Source organism: Arvicola amphibius, chromosome 9 (assembly GCF_903992535.2).
Source record: "Arvicola amphibius chromosome 9, mArvAmp1.2, whole genome shotgun sequence".
Lineage (NCBI taxonomy): Eukaryota > Metazoa > Chordata > Mammalia > Rodentia > Cricetidae > Arvicola > Arvicola amphibius.
The window spans coordinates 90,901,279-90,919,836 of record NC_052055.2 but is presented as its reverse complement, the minus strand read 5'-3'; positions in this window follow the sequence as shown (position 1 = coordinate 90,919,836).

The following is an 18,558-nucleotide window of genomic DNA, read 5'->3' as shown; positions in this document are numbered from 1 at the left end:
GTGTGCTCATGTGGAAGGCAGAGGTCAGTTTTAAGTGTCATTCTTCGAGTGACTTGCTTTCTTAGGCAGGGTTTCTCACTGACCTGAAACTGGCCAGCAAGCCCCAGGGACCTGCTTGTCTTCACATTCTCAGTGCTAGGATTATAAACATGCGCTATTACTCCCAGCTTTTTGTGTGTAAATGGGTTCTGGAGCATTGACTCAGGTCTTCATCCTGGTATTTTACTGAGAAAGTTATCTCCCTAACATAAAAGAAGCTTTTCAGTTTTAATTAATTTATTGTTTACTCAGAGAATAGAGCAATTGCTTTATTAGATGGGTTTAATTTTTTTGATATGGGCATTAGCATGTGAGGGTATGCTCTTGCCTACGAAGAATCCCCTTACCCCCAGATTTCCAATACATATGCTAGTTTTTAGATCACTCTGTCACCCAGGGATAGAGAAAATGTAGCAAAAGTGCTGTTATACTCTCACCTGACCAGGGCAGACATTATTCATCAAACACAGCACCATTGCTCCTGAGTTACAATATGCATTTAGAAACTTTCATTTCAACATAATAATAACAATGAAATTTCTTTGTTCTGCTTAGTCTGATGGAGGTGCAGACATGACCTAAAGAAATCCTTCCTGAGTTTTCAGGCTTGCCTGGCAGTGAGAGACCAAGAGTCTGCATCTGAGGGGCTTTACCCCTCACTGGCCCTGTCTTTGCCAGGCACCAAAGTCACCAAATCTCACCATCTGAGTTCTCTCAGAAGTCAGGGACCAGGCTCAATGGCTAGGAATTGGCTTCAGATCACAGGATAGGAAGGACTTAGCTCTGGGTGTAAGATTTGTCCGTGGCAAGAGCCCACCCTACTGTAGAGGCTTGTCTAACTACAGAGCTGACAAAAATGTACTGATGATTCTAGTCTTATTATTCTGGGTAGGGCCACGGTAGCCGATACAGGCACAGAGAAGGACCAGTTCTTGAGACTCCCAAGTCCAGTATTCTTTCTTCTAAACTGAGGGTGTATGAAGACAAGTTAGAGGCAATTCTAAAACTACTTACAAGCGCATGCTTGGGAGATGGCTCAATGGGTAAGAGTCCTGTGCAAACAAGAAGATTTGAGTTTGAATGCCTATGTAAAACCCTGGCATGGTTACATTTTTTTCCTGTGACCCCAGTGTTGGGACATGGAGACCCAGTACTCTCTCAGGGTAACTAAAAAGCCAGCAAGCTTCATGTTCAGCACGTGAATCTATTTTGTGGGAATAAAGAGGGGAAACATAGAGGATACCCCTTTGCAACCACATTTAGGGGTCAGTACATCCTTTTCACATGCTCCTACTATCCCCCCACAACTACCAATAGTGCAATACAAACACCCCGAGAAAAGAAGCCAGGAGGCAGGAGAAAGGCTCCACACTGCGTGAGCCCACCTGGGCTTATGGGAGGCAAGATGAGAGGCAAAGGACATTTGGCTCTGGCTGGGACACAGCTGGAAAGTGGACTGTACTCTCCGTGGTTTGTGGCATGTAGCTGTCCTATTTTCTTCGAAACATCCGCATATGTATAATCCCCCCCAGACACACCAGAATGAAAGCGGCCAGCCTGACTCAATTAGCATTTATTTCTGTCAGGAACGGTTTGCAGATATGGCTAACAATAAATCTAACAGGTTTCTTATAGCTCCCAGAACCTTAATAGGCATAACCCAGTTTTGTGCCTGGTTGAATGAGTGATTTATGAAATTCCGAGAGTATAAAGTAGGCCAGATTCCTGGCTCTCCTCCATGTCACCTCCCTCGAACCGATGTGCAGCCTGAGATTTTTATTTTTTTTTAAATTACTACCTCAGGTCCATTTGCATATATGTGAGTGGAGCTGGCGATGAGAAGGAAAGAAAGGAAGAGGACCAGGTCAACAGTTACCGCCTGTGGGGGATGAGGAAATGGCTCCATGGGCAAAGCGTTTGCCACACAAGCACAAACTGGCCTGGTACAGAGTTGGACGGTGTGGGTCGTTGGAGATTCGCAGGATGGCCTCGCTGCCCAGTTTTTTTCCCCTATATTGCATGCTGTCTGACTTCTCTGAAGTAGTGACTATTGACTCAAGGTCTGGAACCTTCTGTAGTCTTAGGTAGCTCTATATTCCACTCAGAGCATTATGTACCATTCTTCTTGTTATATCCCTATGAAGACGTCAGACCTCCTTAGGAGGCACCTAGGTAGATTCCAAAGTGGCACCGTGTGAATCCTGCATCTTTCTACTCACATTTAATCTGATCCTCCAGCAAGCCATTGCTCTCATTTCTTCTTCTTCTTCTTCTTCTTCTTCTTCTTCTTCTTCTTCTTCTTCTTCTTCTTCTTCTTCTTCTTCTTCTTCTTCTTCTTCTTCTTCTTCTTCTTCTTCTTCTTCTTCTTCTTCCTCTTCCTCTTCCTCTTCCTCTTTCCTCTTCTTCTTTCAAAGATGGTTTCCTTTTAATTTATCTCCCTCCCCCCCAACACAAGAGAACACCAAGTATATACAGTTGCCTGTGAAGACCAGAAGAGGGCGCCAGATCCCTGGCGCTGGAGTCACAAAAGGTTGTGAGCCGCCTGAAGTGGTTGCTAGAAACCAAACTCAGGTCTTCTGGAAGAGCAGCAAGCACTCTGAACTGCTGAGTCACCTCTCCACTCCAAATATTTTCTCTTTCAGGTAGCTTGACTAGACAGAGCATCTCCTCTCTCCATCAGTTATTCATGATGTTGGGAAGGGGCCTTGTGTATCACGTGAGTTTGATCTTTCTGGGAGCTGTAAGGTTGTTTACATCCCCAGTCCTGTGAGACTCCCTCTTCCTTCCAGGAGTGGATGCTTCAGTTCTGAGGAGACTGCTACACAACTGTACTGCCTCACCACCAAATGCAAAACACCAGCAGTGACTTGTGCAGACTTGCAATGGGCAGACCCGTCAGCATTACACAGCACGTGGCTACATTCAAATGACATTTCGAAAGGACAGAGCCCAGCAACAGTGCATAGATTAGCTCCTAGGAGGAAGGTGTGATGTCAAAGCAACCTCACATAGCATTTGTGTGGCCACCTGTTCTGTTTCTTGACTGTGGTGTTTATATGAATCCTTACACCTATCAAACTTCACACAACTGTACACCAATAAAAGTCCACTTTACTGTGCGCTACTTCACAGGAGCCTTGTGCCTGTTAATCATTTTTTTGTGGGGGGCAATGAAATTTGTGTTTATCCAATGTTTATCTTCCTGTAATATACAGTAAGACTGTGCATATGCACCAGGCCTCTGACTAAAAGATTTCCCAGATACAAAATATGAGCAGAACCTCAAAGGGACCTGGGACTTAGAAAAGTTGCCTTTACCGGGAAGTTCAACATGGCAAAGTGGGCAACCCTGAACCCCCCCCCCCCCCCAATCAATGTTGCTTGCCAAGGTTACGGGAAGTGTGCAAGGAGCCTGGAGATGCCGAGGAGCATGTAAATAATGTAGTTTAGGCTGGGCAGATGGCTCAGTCATTAGTGTCTGCCTTATAAGTGTGGGGTCCTGAGCTTTATCTATAGCAGTGGGCTTTTTAAAAGCCGACAGCTGCAAGCTGGGCAGTGGTGGCACATGCCGATAATCCCAGCACTCGGGAGGAGGCAGAGGCAGGTGGATCTCAGTGAGTTCGAGGCTAGCCTGGTCTACAAGAGAGAGTTCCAGGACAGGCTCCAAAAATACTACAGAGAAACCCGGTCTTGAAAAACAAAACAACAACAAAAGCCAACAGCTGCTCTTGTAACCCAGTGTGGTGGAGGTGGAGTCAGAAGGAGTCAGGTGGATCAGGCAGATCCCTGGGGATCACTGGCTAGGCAGGAGGCTAATCCTTGGTGAGTTCCAGGTCAACAAGAGACCTATCTCAAAAATAAAGTAGATGGTGCCTCAGAAAGCTGCCCCATGGCTGTCCTCTGATCTCCACCTCCACAAGCCAATGTACAGCACATGCATGCACATGAACATGCATATGTATCCACAGCCTCCCACATGCACATAAGCAGATAGGCGGCTTCACAACATTAGGCAACGATTCTTAATCAGGTTTCAGTCACTTATAAAGGACTACTGAGAAGATTTATGCTCCCTGATGTTTCTGCTGATAAAGTAGAGGGCACAGTCCAGACAGTGAGGTAGGATTGGGGTTCAGCTCAGCCCTGTATAACCCTCCATGAGCCTGGGTCTCCTAGTTTGTGAACCTCCACAAGTCAAAGCAATGGGCTAATATCACTTCTCACTGTGCAGATTAACGAGAAGGATAATTGATCTAATGAATGATGGCAGAGCATGCTGGATCCACAGAGAGCACCATGTTAGTAACAGGCAGCCTCCTGTCTCCATGCCAGAATTCAATTATGGGATATTATTTAATCTTACCTTGGCTTCCTTTAATTACACCTGCCACTCAGGAGCACAGGTGATTAAAGAGCATCTCTGAGTCATCTGACTCCCTTCTCTCCGGAGTTTTGTTCCTGTCGCTGCGATAAAATATCCTGACGGCAACAGCCTAGCTCAGAATTCCAGGCCACAGTCCCTCATTACAGGAAGTCGAGTCCCAGGAAGTGGAGCAGCTAGTAACGCCCCACCTACAGTTAAGAGCAGAGAGCCTAGATGGATACCCACCTGCCCATGCTCATCTCACTCTCTCTACTTAGATGGTCCAAAACTCATTGCACCCACACCAAAAGCAGGCCTGCCAACGTCAATTTACCAAAATAAGAAAATTCCTAATGAGCATGCCCATAGACCAACCTACCTAGAAGATCCCTCATCGAAACGCTCTGCGGAACTGGGTTTGGTGGCACACAGCTTTGATCCCAGCACTCAGGGGGCAGAGGCAAACAGACAATTGTGAGTTCAAGGCTAACCTGGTCTACATAATGAGAGCCAAGCCAATCATAGTGGGGTCCTGGAGAGAGAGGGTGTCTGTGCTTGACACCTTTCTTTGAACCATAATCGCTGGGTGTGACTTTCTGAGCGAACTCCTGTTTCCTTCCTTGACTTGTGTTGGCCTTTTGCCCTGTTCTTGATCCATGGGAAGCTTTGTGTCTGAGTCCTTGACCTCATGAGTTCTCATTAAACTTAGAACCCTTATCATGTGTCCCCACATGGCACCTGCCGCCTGCAAAGGAAATTGCTAGATAAACCTTTTGTTTGTTGGGAAAGAGGCAACCTGTAAGGATACAGGCTATTATCACGTGCAGACCCCTGGAATCTGACAGAATCTGCAGTTAAGAGTCAGTACGTCACCAGCTTTCAGCTGTCAGCACCTTGTGAGTGTATGTGTGTGTGTGTGTGTGTGTACATATACATCTATGAGCACACACATGCATCCACACATGTGTACACACTGTGAAAGTGTACATTTACTTGAACAATGCATGTATCTCATAAAGAAGATGAGTATTAATGGTGTAAGTGTACCTGTTGTGGAAAACTGGCTTTGTTTATAAAAAGAATGAGAACAGAATTAATGTGTAATTCAGCCATGCCATTGGGTTTGTGCCCACCCGGTTATGAGAAACAGGCTCTTGCTAATAGCCAATACATACCATTTCTATTCATAGTAACTAAGATACAGCTACAGTTTACATATTCACCAATGGATGCATACATAGTCACAATATGGCGCCACACACAATGGGAGGTCCCACTGTCTTGAGAAGGGAAGGAAAGGAATCCTGATGTATCTACAATGTGGACTAACCTTGAGGACACTATAGCAGGTGAGACAAGCATTCGGCAGAAGCACTGTTACTATGTTCCACATAGCTCAGGGAGTAGGAATGGCAAAACTATAGATAGACCGGTGCTTCAGAGGCTGAGGGAGGGGGAGCAATTGCGGGATAGCTTTTCAGTCTTAAAAGATACGTAAAGGTGGGTGAAGATGGAGGTACAGAGATGTATCAACGCCCCCAAGATGCACACTTAAAGCATTTATGGTGGTAGATTTTATTCACATTTGGGCCCATGAGGTGGCTCAGTGGATAACAGAATTTGGTGACAAGCCAGAATTTGCCCTGGACCCAAAGGCAGAAGGAGTGACTCACTAATCATGTTGTGTTGGATGAAGGGACCCAGTGATCTGGAGAAGTGAGGCTGTCCTATGTGGACTGGGTTCCAGTATCCTGGCATGTCTTAAACTACCTGTGGGCCGGAAGGAGAAAGCAACAGAAGAGCCTTTCCTGGTCAGGGAACCAATGTTGTAATTTAGAAAAAGTGGCGTGAGAGAAAAAGATGCCATGCAACAGAGCTCAGGTGGAGGGGTTTTTATTGGGAGAAAATGAATGGGAAAAGGGGGGAAGGAAGAGGGGATACTGGCCTCTGGGGACAGGAGTACCGAGAGAGAGAGAGAGAGAGAGAGAGAGAGAGAGAGAGAGAGAGAGAGAGAGAGAGAGAGAGAGAGAGAGAGAGAGAGGAGATGGAGACAGAGAAAGAGATGTGAGGCAGAGGCAGGGCCCTTTTAAAAGGGTACCTTGTGAATGTGCTCAGGAGGTGCTCTTAGTGGCTACAGCTGAGGACATGCACTCCAAGATCAGGCCAATACAGATGCCTGAATGCTAATGGGGTAGGAAGTAAATAAATGTTGATGTAAGTATCAGGGGTAAGATATGGTGACATCATCTCACACAGCTGCATGGTTACACTAAAAACTACTGAGTCGTACACTTACGTGGGTGAATTTTCTTGTGTATAAATTATGCATTACATGACAGTTCTTAAACACAGTAATGACTAGGAGGCTGAGGAGCAGGTGACCAGGCACTGTCTAGAGCATCTTTCTGTATGAGCCCACAATGACATTCCTCTCTGCTGTCTTGCTACTTTGACAAGAGGATTTGTAATCAAAATCATAGAATGCGGTTCCCACGAAGCACGGGTCTGGGTTGGTGCATCATTTCAGGTTGCATCGCCAAAGCTACAAATTAAATTTGCACCATCTGCAGAGGCGGTTATCCCTCCATGGAGTTCCAGGCCCCCTGGGCACCTTCACTAATATTTCCTCCGATGCTTTGATTATTATGTTGGCCCTTGCAAGCTGCATGCTGCTTCATTCAGCCCAGGGATTTTGCTTATCCTACTGTGCTAATATTTATCAGCTGTCTGTTCTTGGGGCTTCCTGAGCCTGCCTGCTGTCAGAAAATCCCATATGGGGTGTGGAGTCACCTACCTCTGACACGACTGTGGGGAATCTAATCAACAGCCATGAGTGTTTGAAAGTTGGCATCTCTTGCCGTGTTCTTATTCCAAGAATGATCTGCTAAGGCATGGGTGACCAGGCTGCTCTCTAGCAAGTCCAGCCTCCTCTCTGGGAGTCCCACTTACAATGCCATTGCCTAATTTGTGTTCTGCAATGTCTTCTCTCACCATTCTTACAGAGCACACAGGAGGCTCAAACTCACCAACGCCTTCTAACTCAACACACACTGTAACCCAGGACTCATGACTTACTTGACATGCCAGCGGCACTTATAAAAGGCTCCCAGCTGTTCAGCCTGAGCTCCCAGCTCTAGCTCCACTGTTCTAGGCCATGAAAATCAAGTACTGCCTCTTCTTGTCTGTGCAGAGGTCTTGGCATGTTCCTGAGAGGAAAGTTGATGCCCTGAGGGTTAAGGCAGAAGACATTGGTGGTCACTGATGGCTCAACCTCTCAGTGCCTTTAGGTGGTACCATCATCCATTCCAAAGATGAGCTAAACACCCAAGCTCACATAGGAGACACAGGCAGGCCTTTAAAGATATGCTGGGTACACATGTCATTGCCCCAGCTTGGTTGTTTTAGTTACTGTTCTCATTGCTGCGATGAAATATCAATAAGATGTAACTTCAGAGAAGAAGCACGTATTAGGGCTCACAGGCTGAGAAGGCACAGTTCATCAGGGAGAAGGCAGGCAGCAGGAGCAAGGCTGGTCACACAGCATCTATAGTCAGAAAGCAGAGTGTGAACAGAGCATGATGCCAGGCTATGGAACCTCAAGGACTCCATCCTCTGGAGATGCTCCACTTCCTAAATGTTCTATGGCCTCTCCTAGTAGTACTATCAGCTTGGGGCCAAGGGCTCAAATACGTGAGCCTATGGGTGTTAATCACATACAAACCATTCTGCTGCAGGCCAGGGGAAGACTTCCAGCACCATCTTTTATGCCTGACTGGGCTTTATCCTACCCAAAGGCAGAGTGGCCACCAGTCAACCAACCTGAAGTGGGACGACTGCCTGCTGGATGCTAGCCCCACTGCAGAGGTTGGGTTTCCCAGAATCCCATCTGATTTGCCTCTTGTTTGTCTCCACAATGCATGGTAAGGTTGCTTTGCCCTGGCCTTCTCAAACACAATGCACTATGCATAAGTGTATATGTGCATATATATTTTATACATGTATATATATGTACATTGCATACCTGCTTGCACATGTATGCATGAATGTGTATATAATGTATGTTCATATGTGCATGTGTGCATATGTATGTGTGCATATTTTGTATGTGTATATAGATGTGCATATATACATATATGTGTTATGTGTACATATGGTGTGCATGTGCATTTGAATATGTGTGTATATGCACACATGTGTGTATGTGTGCTTATGTATGCGCATGAGATTGCATATATGTGTGCATTTGTGCAAATATATATGTATATGTGTGCATATGGATACACGGTGAGGCTTCCAATTGTTTGATGGCCAGTATATTTTTGAGTAAAATGACTCTTCAGAAACATTCAGGGACTGAGGAGATGGCTCAAAAATTAAGGGTGATTCCTGCTCTTGCAGAGGACCTGGGTTTAGTTCCCAGCACCCATGTTGGGCAACTTACAACCTCCTGTCACTCCAGAAGATCCAATGTCCTTTTCTAGTCTCTGTGGTTACTGCACTCACACACACACACTTAGAATTAAAAATAAATCTAAAAACTGTTGAAAAAAATAAAAGAAAAAGGAAAGAGTCACAAACAGTTTGATAGAAAGCTTGAGTGATAAACCATTGTGATTGAGTAACTAAATAAGACATTGCCCCAAAGGTGCTACCTGACCCCGATGACAGCTGAGAACAGTCTAAAAGTGTCTAGTTAGCAATCATGTGTGCTTCTCTGTAAAAAAACTATCGAATATATGCTGAAATGAAAACATGTATTAATAAAACCATCCAATAAAATCAACTAAAAACCAAGCCAAATCTAATAAAGTCAGAATTATTTTTAAGTCAGAATTCTTGAGAAACATTGCCACATTCGACTTTCCTGTGTAAAACTTGCTGGAATAGATACCACTTGAAACACAGAATGAAAATGCCCTTTCTAGTATCAAACGTGCCTCATTATGATTAAAATTACCCTGCCCATCTCCACAGTTTGTGTGTTTAAATTTATAACCTCATCAGTAAAGTTCCAAATTCTGTCACTCAGGGATTTATTAAAATTTAATAAATGTCTTCTACTAAGTATAAAAGTGAAAACTAAATACTGAGTGGAATGAGCTTGCTGGGAGTGTGCCAAGGACACAGAAGAAATATTAGCACCTGTATCCAGGTGTTCCCAGTGTAGGGAAGACTGCCTCTGTAGCCAGGCGCTCCCAGTGTGAGGAGGTTCTCCCAGTGTGGGGAGGACTACCTCTGTATTCACGTGTTCCCATCGTGGGGAGGTCTGCCTTTGCAGGTAGGTGCTCCCAGCATGGGGAGGTGCTCCCAGTTTGGAGAAGACTGCCTCTGTAGTCAGGTGGTCCCAGTGTAGGGAGGACTGTTTCTGTAGCCAGGTGGTCCCAGTGTGGGGAGGACTGCCTCTGTAGCCAGGCGCTCCCATGATGGGGCAGATTGAATTCATAGTTTTGGACATGTGTCATGAAATGATGTACCAACAGGAGTAGCTCATTCCCATATCCTCCTGCAGAGCTTCCTGTTTCCTGCAGAGCATGCGTCAGCTACCATTCTAAGGCTCCTACAGGTGGGTAGCGTGTTCTACCCTTAGTCTCTAGCCCCGTCTGGGATCTGATTCCTTCTCATCTTCAACATGTTCCTGATGATCAGGTGAAGACTCCAGATTTACTCAATGCACCAGGCTAGTTTAATGCCAACTTAACACAAGCTAGAGTCATCAGAGAGTAGAGAACTTCAACTGGGAGAACATCTCCTTAAGACAGGGCTGTAGGCAAGCCTGTAGGGCATTTTTTTTTAAATTAGTGTTTGATGGGGCAGAACCCACCCCATTGTGAGTGTTGACATCCCTAGGCTGGTGGTTCTGGGTTCTATAAGAAAGGTTGAGCAAGCCATGGAGAACAAGCCCGTAGGCGATACCCCTCCATGGAGAACAAGCCCGTAGGCGATACCCCTCCATGGCCTATACATCACTGCTTTTGATGATGAACTGTGATGTGGAACTGTGAGTGAAATAAACCCCTTCCTTCCCAAGATGCTCTTGGTCACAGAGTTTCATCACAGCAGTAGCAACCCTAACTAAGACAATCAAGATACACCACACTGGAAGTGTGACCCTGGCGGTCTAGGAACATAAACAAGGCAGACTAGTCATTTCCAACTCAGGAACGTGTCTTTGTGTGCTTGTGCCTAGCCCATGGCACAGAGTGGCTCACGTGATCATGACTGTCGAAAAAGACAGAGAACTCAGGCCTCCTCCCACCAATTGCTGTTCTTCTTGTTGGAAGACTGAAAACTCAGCTCTATCTTGGAGCCAGGTGGGAGAAACCACCTTTTAACCACAGCCGACACCAGTCAGATCCTAAAGAGTTAGAGGACTCCCTGTCTGTACTACTGAAGTCTCTCAATCTGGATACAGAGTGAGGATGCCTTCCCCGATCAATGCTGTGTGACTTTGTTTTGGCAGATGTGAACCATTTTTTCCACCGCAGGGTGGGCATTAATGACAGGCCAAGGTAATGATCCTACCAAAGTCACTTTAGAGAACCAGTGAGTTTATTGGGGTTATTTATAAAACTGTGAAGAAGGGATTACTTACAAGAGCATGGATAACTCAAGAACAGCTACATAGCTGAAAAGTCCAGCAAAATCTTCCTTCCAGAAATCCTCTGGCCAACTTGAAGGCACTTTGGCTTGTAGTAGAGCCTCCACTGACCAGTAATAGCTGCTGATTATATAACACAGCATGGGGGGGTGGGGATGAGGAGGCTTGTGAATCTTGTAAGTTTTAGGATCTCCCTGAGCCTTTTGAGTTTTCCTTCCTTGCTGAGCCTTGCAAGTCTTATTCCCTCCCCGAGTCTAAAGGGGATTTCCTCCAGAAGGAAAGTTTGGAATTATGAGGAAAAAGCGCTGCAACATTCAGGGATGGGAATCATGGCCCAGTGGAGGGGCATGTTGACCGCAGCTCCCTCTGTCGTGTACCCAGATGGCATTGGTTTTATTCTGCTAAACTAGAATGAAGCACAGAACCATCCTTAACCCAACATAGTCAACGGCTCCAAGTCAGTTACAGAAAATGCTTGGGCCCCCTTCCAACAGCCCGGTGTGTGTCATTTGTTGCACCATCTTGTCCCTCTCTACCCCTAGTCACCACTCTACAGGTCCAGGATAGCAGGAGATCATGACAGTGCGTGCTTGTTTTCTGCAGGGACCTCTTGAGGCAGGAAAGCAGCACGGACTCCACACAGTCACGGGGTGGCTGCCTGCCTGGCTGGAGGAGATGTACGGAGGCAGCTTAACTGCAGCTGCAGAGCTTTTCCACCTGGATTCTCAGGAGCTTTGAGGCTGAGGCTATTAAACCGGTAAACCCAGGCTAACATTAGAGATGTTAATGTGCTGGAAAACTGTCTACATGGGAGCTCTCACCTGCGAAGAAGAGGAGCTGAGCCCGCGATGCTGGCTTTTCATCTTCCCGGTGGACTTTATTACCGCAGTAACAAGAGCAATCTCACTTAAACGACTCTTGTCAGGTAATGGTACAGTCAGTTATAACTCAGGGTGAGGAACAACCTCTGCCTCGTACAAATTTAGGATGACCAGTGTGAAAATGAGCATCGGACGTGATAGCTCACTGGCGTTAATAAACATGGCAAATGTGTGGATATGCACGTGAGGAACCAGAGGCTGACATCAGGAGACTCCCTCAATTGCTCATGTTTTTGAGACAGGATCTCTCTCTGAACCTAGGGCTCACTGATTTGGTGGACTAGCCGGCCCGCCAGCCCCAGACATCTCTGTGTCTCTATCCCATCTCCCTGCCAGCCCTGGGGACACAGGTGATCACCACCTCGCCTAGATTTTTGCTTGGGTTCTGGGGATAGAAACTCAAGTAAATGTTCAAACTTGTGTGACAAGTTCTTCACCTGTTTAGCTATCTTCTCAACCTCTAGATCCATGAACTTTTTTGAGAGCGGTACAATATAGTAGAATCTGGTGGTGGGCTCTAGTATCGGAGGGAAATTACGTCATTTCCTTAAACCATTCCCCAGCAGAAGACAAAACGAGGAATACATTGAATACACTGCTATCACTGAAAAGCTGTACCTGAGATTAAGATAGGTATGGTATTGTCTGCAAGATCCAGAGAAGCAAAAGTAGCGCTGACTATCCTGAGTACAGAGAGCAGTATGCTCCATAGGCAAATGACAGTGACAGTCCAAATATAGGGTCCTGTGAAGGTGTCTCAGCAGGACAGAAGGGTCAGTGGCCTTCTTGCTTTCTGACATATTCATCAGCTGATATGGGTGTCAGTTAAAGGTTGGTATTGGTCTCCTGCAGCCAGGATTTAGCCCGGGGCTGGCTGGCTTACTCTGGCCTGCTTGTTTTGCCAGATGCTGGCCAGGGCTTGTTCTGACCAGGGGCGGGCACTAAGGCTAATTTGAGTGGTTGCTTGGGAGGGAGAGCTATTAATGAGAAGCATGTGAATACCTGATTGGAGTCCTGGTCTCTCTTCAGGGTGGTGAGCTTTAATTTCCCTCTCTGCCATGATGCCTGTGGGAGGCTGACCTGAGTTCAGGGCTACTTTTTTGGGATCCTGAGTGTGACACAGCCTCTGCCACAGTGTCTGGTCTAACGAGGACAGTGCTCCAACTATGCAAATCCCCTTCGGGTCATTCTTTCCTTCCTTTGGTTTAACTACTGGACAGGAAATTCTAGGTATTAGGATGTGAAGATGGTTCAGTCCACAAAGTGTTCACCTAAAGGATTCAATTAGATTCCCAGAACCAATGTTTAAAGTTGGGCGTAGTGGTACATGCTCATTATGACAGCTCAAGGAGGCAGCAGCAAGAGATCTCTGGGGCTTACTGTCTAGGCAGTCCTCCCTAACTGGAGAACTCTAAGTGAGCAGGAGACCTTGTCTCAAAAAATAAGGTTTATAGCTATTGAGGAAATATCTGGGACTGTCCTCTGATCTCCACATCCATCCGTCCATCTTCCCATCCATCCACCCATCCACCCATCCATCCATCCATCTTCCCATCCGTCTGTCCGTCCGTCCATCCATCCACCCACCCACCCACCCACTCATCCATCCATCCACCCACCCATCCATCCATCCATCCATCCATCCATCCATCCATCCATCTGTCCGTCCATCTTCCCATCCATCCACCCATCCATCCATCCGTCCATCTTCCCATCCATCCACCCATCCATCCATCTATCTATCTTCCCATCCATCCATCTTCACAGCCAGCCATCCATCCAGTCAACCATCCATCTATTCACCCAGGCATCCATCCATTCATCCACTTACTTATCTATCGAATTAATCATCCATTCATTATCTGCTCACCCATCCACGCTCATGAAAAGCTACTGGAATGGGAAATGAGTTGATGAATGAGAATTATTTTTTTCCGTCACCTCTAAGAGATTCCCAGGTTGACTGGTGAAACAGATTCTGGAGGACCATGGCATAAGAAGTCTTAGAATAAATGACTTGAAGTCTCTTTTTTTGGTATTTTTCAAGACAGGGTTTCTCTGAAGCTTTGGTGCCTGTCCTGGAACTAGCTCTTGTAGACCAGGCTGGCCTTGAACTCAGAGATCCGCCTGCCTCTGCCTCCCGAGTGCTGGGATTAAAGGTGTGCGCCACCACCGCCCGGCTGACTTGAAGTCTTGAGACTGTGTGACTTGCAACTGGTGATGAAAAAGATAAAGCCTTTTTTTTCTTTTTCCTTTCCAAGTAACTTTAAAACAGAATTTTCATCTTATTGAGTTAAGTAATATTTTTTTCTACAGCTAACAACAAGAAAGTGAATGAGAAGGTTCCAGTTATCTCTCAGTGCCCTAGGAGTCCATGCTTCCTTCTGGGAGCTACCCTCCCAGAACACATCTTCACGGGGAAAAGGGGTTAAGGAAACTGCTTCTGACACCATATTCCTTATCTCTGGTCAAAGATAACATGGTTTGGACTTCTTATAACAGTGTAATCTAATGAGCCAAATAATTCTCACAACTCATAAAATGCTGTTACATTTCAAATGGGCATATCAAATGGTTTTAGAATTTGATTTTTAAAACTGTATTCTATCATGACAAGTTTCAATGCAGAAGTTTTTTTTCATAATCAATTTATAATTTTTTCCTAGGAGCTGTACCCAATAAAGCAGCCATCAGACCCTTTGCTATAGAGCACAAATGTTGCCACCGCCAAGGAGACAATACTGCCATCAGGCCTGCCTTTCTATATACTCCTTCATGTCCCCATGCTTATGAGGGGCTACAAGGCTGATTATATTCATGGAGTCATAGGGGCTATAAAAACAGTGACAAGTATATTGCCATGCGCAGAATACCTAAAATGAAATATTTTCACTGTGCTCTTCAAAACTGGCTTGTGACAGAGCTCAGAGAATGCTAAGCCCTTGTGTTATTTATGATGGGCATGGCTACTTTTATACATATTAGACGCTATCTAAGTGGGGAAAACCAATTATTTTGTTGTCTGACTTTTGTACTGAATGAACTCTTTGAGTTGGTTACCTAAGACACTGCATGCTATTAGTGTGTGATGCTCAGAGATGTCTGCCTTGATTGTTTTCCCCTCTTAATTTTTGAGGTAGGCTCTTTCACTGAAGCTGGAGCTCACGGATTTAACTAGACTGGCTAGCCAGTGAGTTCCAGAGATCTTCCTGTCTCCATTACTAGGACCAGAGGATTGTACAAATACGGCTGTCTTTTTACATGGGTGCTGGGAGATGTCCTCAGGTTCTTGCGATTGAGCACTTTTAACAACTAAGCCCTCTTCTCAGTCCTACCAGTATAATTGTGTGTGTGTGTGTATGTGTATGTACACATGTGTATGAATGTATGCACATTCATGTAAATAAATATAGATGCACATATCCCATAGTGTGTAGAGGTCAAAGGACAACCTTGTGTACTAATCCTTGCCTTCTACCACCCATGTCCCAATGATATAAGTCAGAGAGTGACAAAGGATACCAGATGACCTTCTCAGCTTCTGTGTATATGTGCAGGCATGTACACATGCATACAACATATACATACCTACCTATGTCACATAAACACAGACACACATACACACACTGGAAAAGGTGACAAAGGCCTCTCTAAGAGAGTGCAGCTGAGGATACGCTCTGGAGAACAGACCTATTTCCACAGCATACTCACTGCCCTTCTACCACGCATCTTACTCCAGAAAGCAAACAGCCATTTACACTCTGTATAAAAATCAAGCCGCAACCTTCCCAGTCCCCACCGGACTGTGACTCCTGGAGGGTAACTGTGTGCTCCATGTCTGCTTTACAGCTTTACAGGTACTTAACAATGTGGCTGTCACAGATCCATAACTACCTACCTGCCATTTATTAAATTATCAAATGCAATAGAGGCCAAGAAATCTTTCTTTGGTTTTATTTGTAATACATTATAATGAAAACAGAATTAAATCATTTTCCCCTTCCTTTTCTTCTCTCTAGTCTCCCCAGGTACCTTCCCTCTAAGCTCTCCTTTGCCCCTCAGTGTAGACAGAAGTTTCTGCTCCACCGGTACAGCAGTTCTTTAGTTCCAAAAAAAAACCCACAGAGAGCTTATATTAATTATACACTGTTTGGCCTATTATCTCAGGCTTATTATTGACCAGCTCTTACAACTTAAATTAACCCATAATTCTTATCTATGTTTAGTCATATAACTTGGTATCTTTTCTCAGTGAGGCATTCTCACCTTGCTTCCTCTGTGTCTGACTGGTGACTGACCTCTGCCTTTCCTCTTCCCAGAATTCTCCCAGTCTGGTTGCCCCACCTATACTTCCTGCCTGGCCACTGGTCAATTGGTGTTTTATTAGACCAATAAATTTTTATTCAGAGTGTATATATCTGTTTGCTTTCTGGAGTAAGATGCATGAAGGAAGGGCAGTGAATGACAAATCTTTACAGTGTAAAAGGGCATTATCCCACAATATTTCCCCCTTTTCAAAACAATAAGCCTGAATCTAATCTCTTTTGTTTAGCTTTTTTTCTGACCATTGTCTGTAACAACTTGTAATGAACACTCTAAGCAAAAACAAACATCCATAATCCATTTTTATTTGGGAATGTGGGTATAGTTTTCTAGGATACTTCCTGCTGATTGGGGGCATTAATAATCTTAAGGGGACCCAAAGAAAATTTAGGAATATGATTAAGTCCTCACTGGAGTATTCTGTGAGGCTGGATCATCTCAGCCAGAAGTCTTGAAACTATTCTAGATATAGAATTCAGAGGAAACTGCAACAGAGGTATGCTAAAATGTTGGATCAACTGAGTCATCTGCTCCTAACAAAAACTTTTCAGAGGGTCTTCTTTGAACAAACCTTATATTTCTTAACCCAGAATAAATCTACAGCCTCTTGTTTCCTAAAAACCTCTTCTCCAAAGCAACAAAAGCAAAACCTCTTCTCCAAAGCAACAAAAGCAAAACCTCTTCTCCAAAGCAACAAAAGCAAAACCTCTTCTCCAAAGTAACATATTTTTTGACTTAAAATTTGAAGTCAAGGCATTTTCAAAATATACAGTTTGTATTAATCTAGCAGCATTTATAATCAAATGCCTTTTAGCAACCATTGCTCCTTCCTCAGCAGTCAAACAATTCAAAGACAACACAGTAACATACAGTATTCAGATTCTCTGTGTATTTACCATCTATACATGGCTTTTTTTTTTACTCTATTTATTTTATTTTTACTTTTTAATTTTTGGTTTTTGTGACAGGGTTTCTCTGTGTATCTTTGACTGTCATGAAACTCACTGTGAAGACCAGGCTGGCCTCAAACTCACAGAGTTCTTCCTACCTCTGCTTTCCAAGTGCTGGGATTAAAGGTGTGTGCCACCACATCCAACTACTCGATTTCTTTTTTAAAAGAACTTTCTCTAGCCTTTTTCTTTTCTCTCCCAAGCCTATATATAAACACTGTAAACTGTTTAAAGGTTTTCTTAATTTTTCCCCTGTCTGAATCTGTCTTTACTGTATTTCTCTATCTTTTTTTGTGAGCACATGAGTCTTAAATCTGCTAAGCAACATGGCTAGGATTAAAGCTATGGTTTTTGGCAGCTGGTTCTACCTCATTCCTTAGCTTTCTGAGAGTCTAACTTCAAGGTACAGGTACTAGAGAGAGCTATATATATTGCCACAACTCTGTGGAATTTCAAGGTCCCTGCCACCACCAAGAAGCTTGCCACCAATGCTTATAAACACCATTTAAAGTGTTCAGTGGCGGGGCCTCTAGAAAAGGAGCTGCAAGATTTTACAGCTACAGTTGAGGAAGTTGAGGAAGCCTCTCTTAAGAGCTCTCTCAGAGCTGTGACTCTGCTTGCCTCTAGCAAACAGAGCCTACTGGTTTAAAGACAATTACCAAGAAGCTGTACTTGACTCTGTTCTTGTCTGTCTAGAATCCTTTATTTTAAAGCTTTTTCAGACTTTATGTGGAAATTCTTACCAAACGTTTGGGCACCATTTGTAGACCGAAGTTTGTGTCCCACCTGGTCTTGCAGTCATTCAGTCCCAAATAAACACACAGAGGCTTGTATTAATTAGAAATTGTTTAGCCAATTTGCTCAGGCTTACTATTAACTAGCTCTTACAACTTATATCTTGTCTATGTTTAGCCATATGGCTTGGTACCTTTCCTCAGTGAAGCATTCTCATCTTGTTTCCTGTGCATCTGGCTGGTGACTGACCTGTGCCTTTCCTCTTCCCAAAATTCTCCTAGTCTCATTGCCCTGCATGTATTTCTTGCCCATCAGCATTTATCTTTACAGTGTATAAGAACATTTTCCTACAGCACCCCAGTACAAAGTGGTCAGTCCTAAAATCATCTACTTCCTGTTTTGACCTAAGTTCCTTAAGCTTGTTATGGGACCTCATTCCAAGCTTATCATCTTGTGTGTAGCTGTGTTTGTGTGCACATGAATTACTGCCGTTGAGCTGAATGGAACTTGAACTGGCATTTTGGAGGTAAAGACTAAACTGCCTTTGTGTTTGGTTCATCATCTAGCCTAGTGCAAGGATGAAAAAGCTTTTAAATATTGGTAATTTGAAGGGAAAATATTAAAAGTTTATAATCTGCATCCATTCTTTTGACCTGGGTAGTGAAGGTT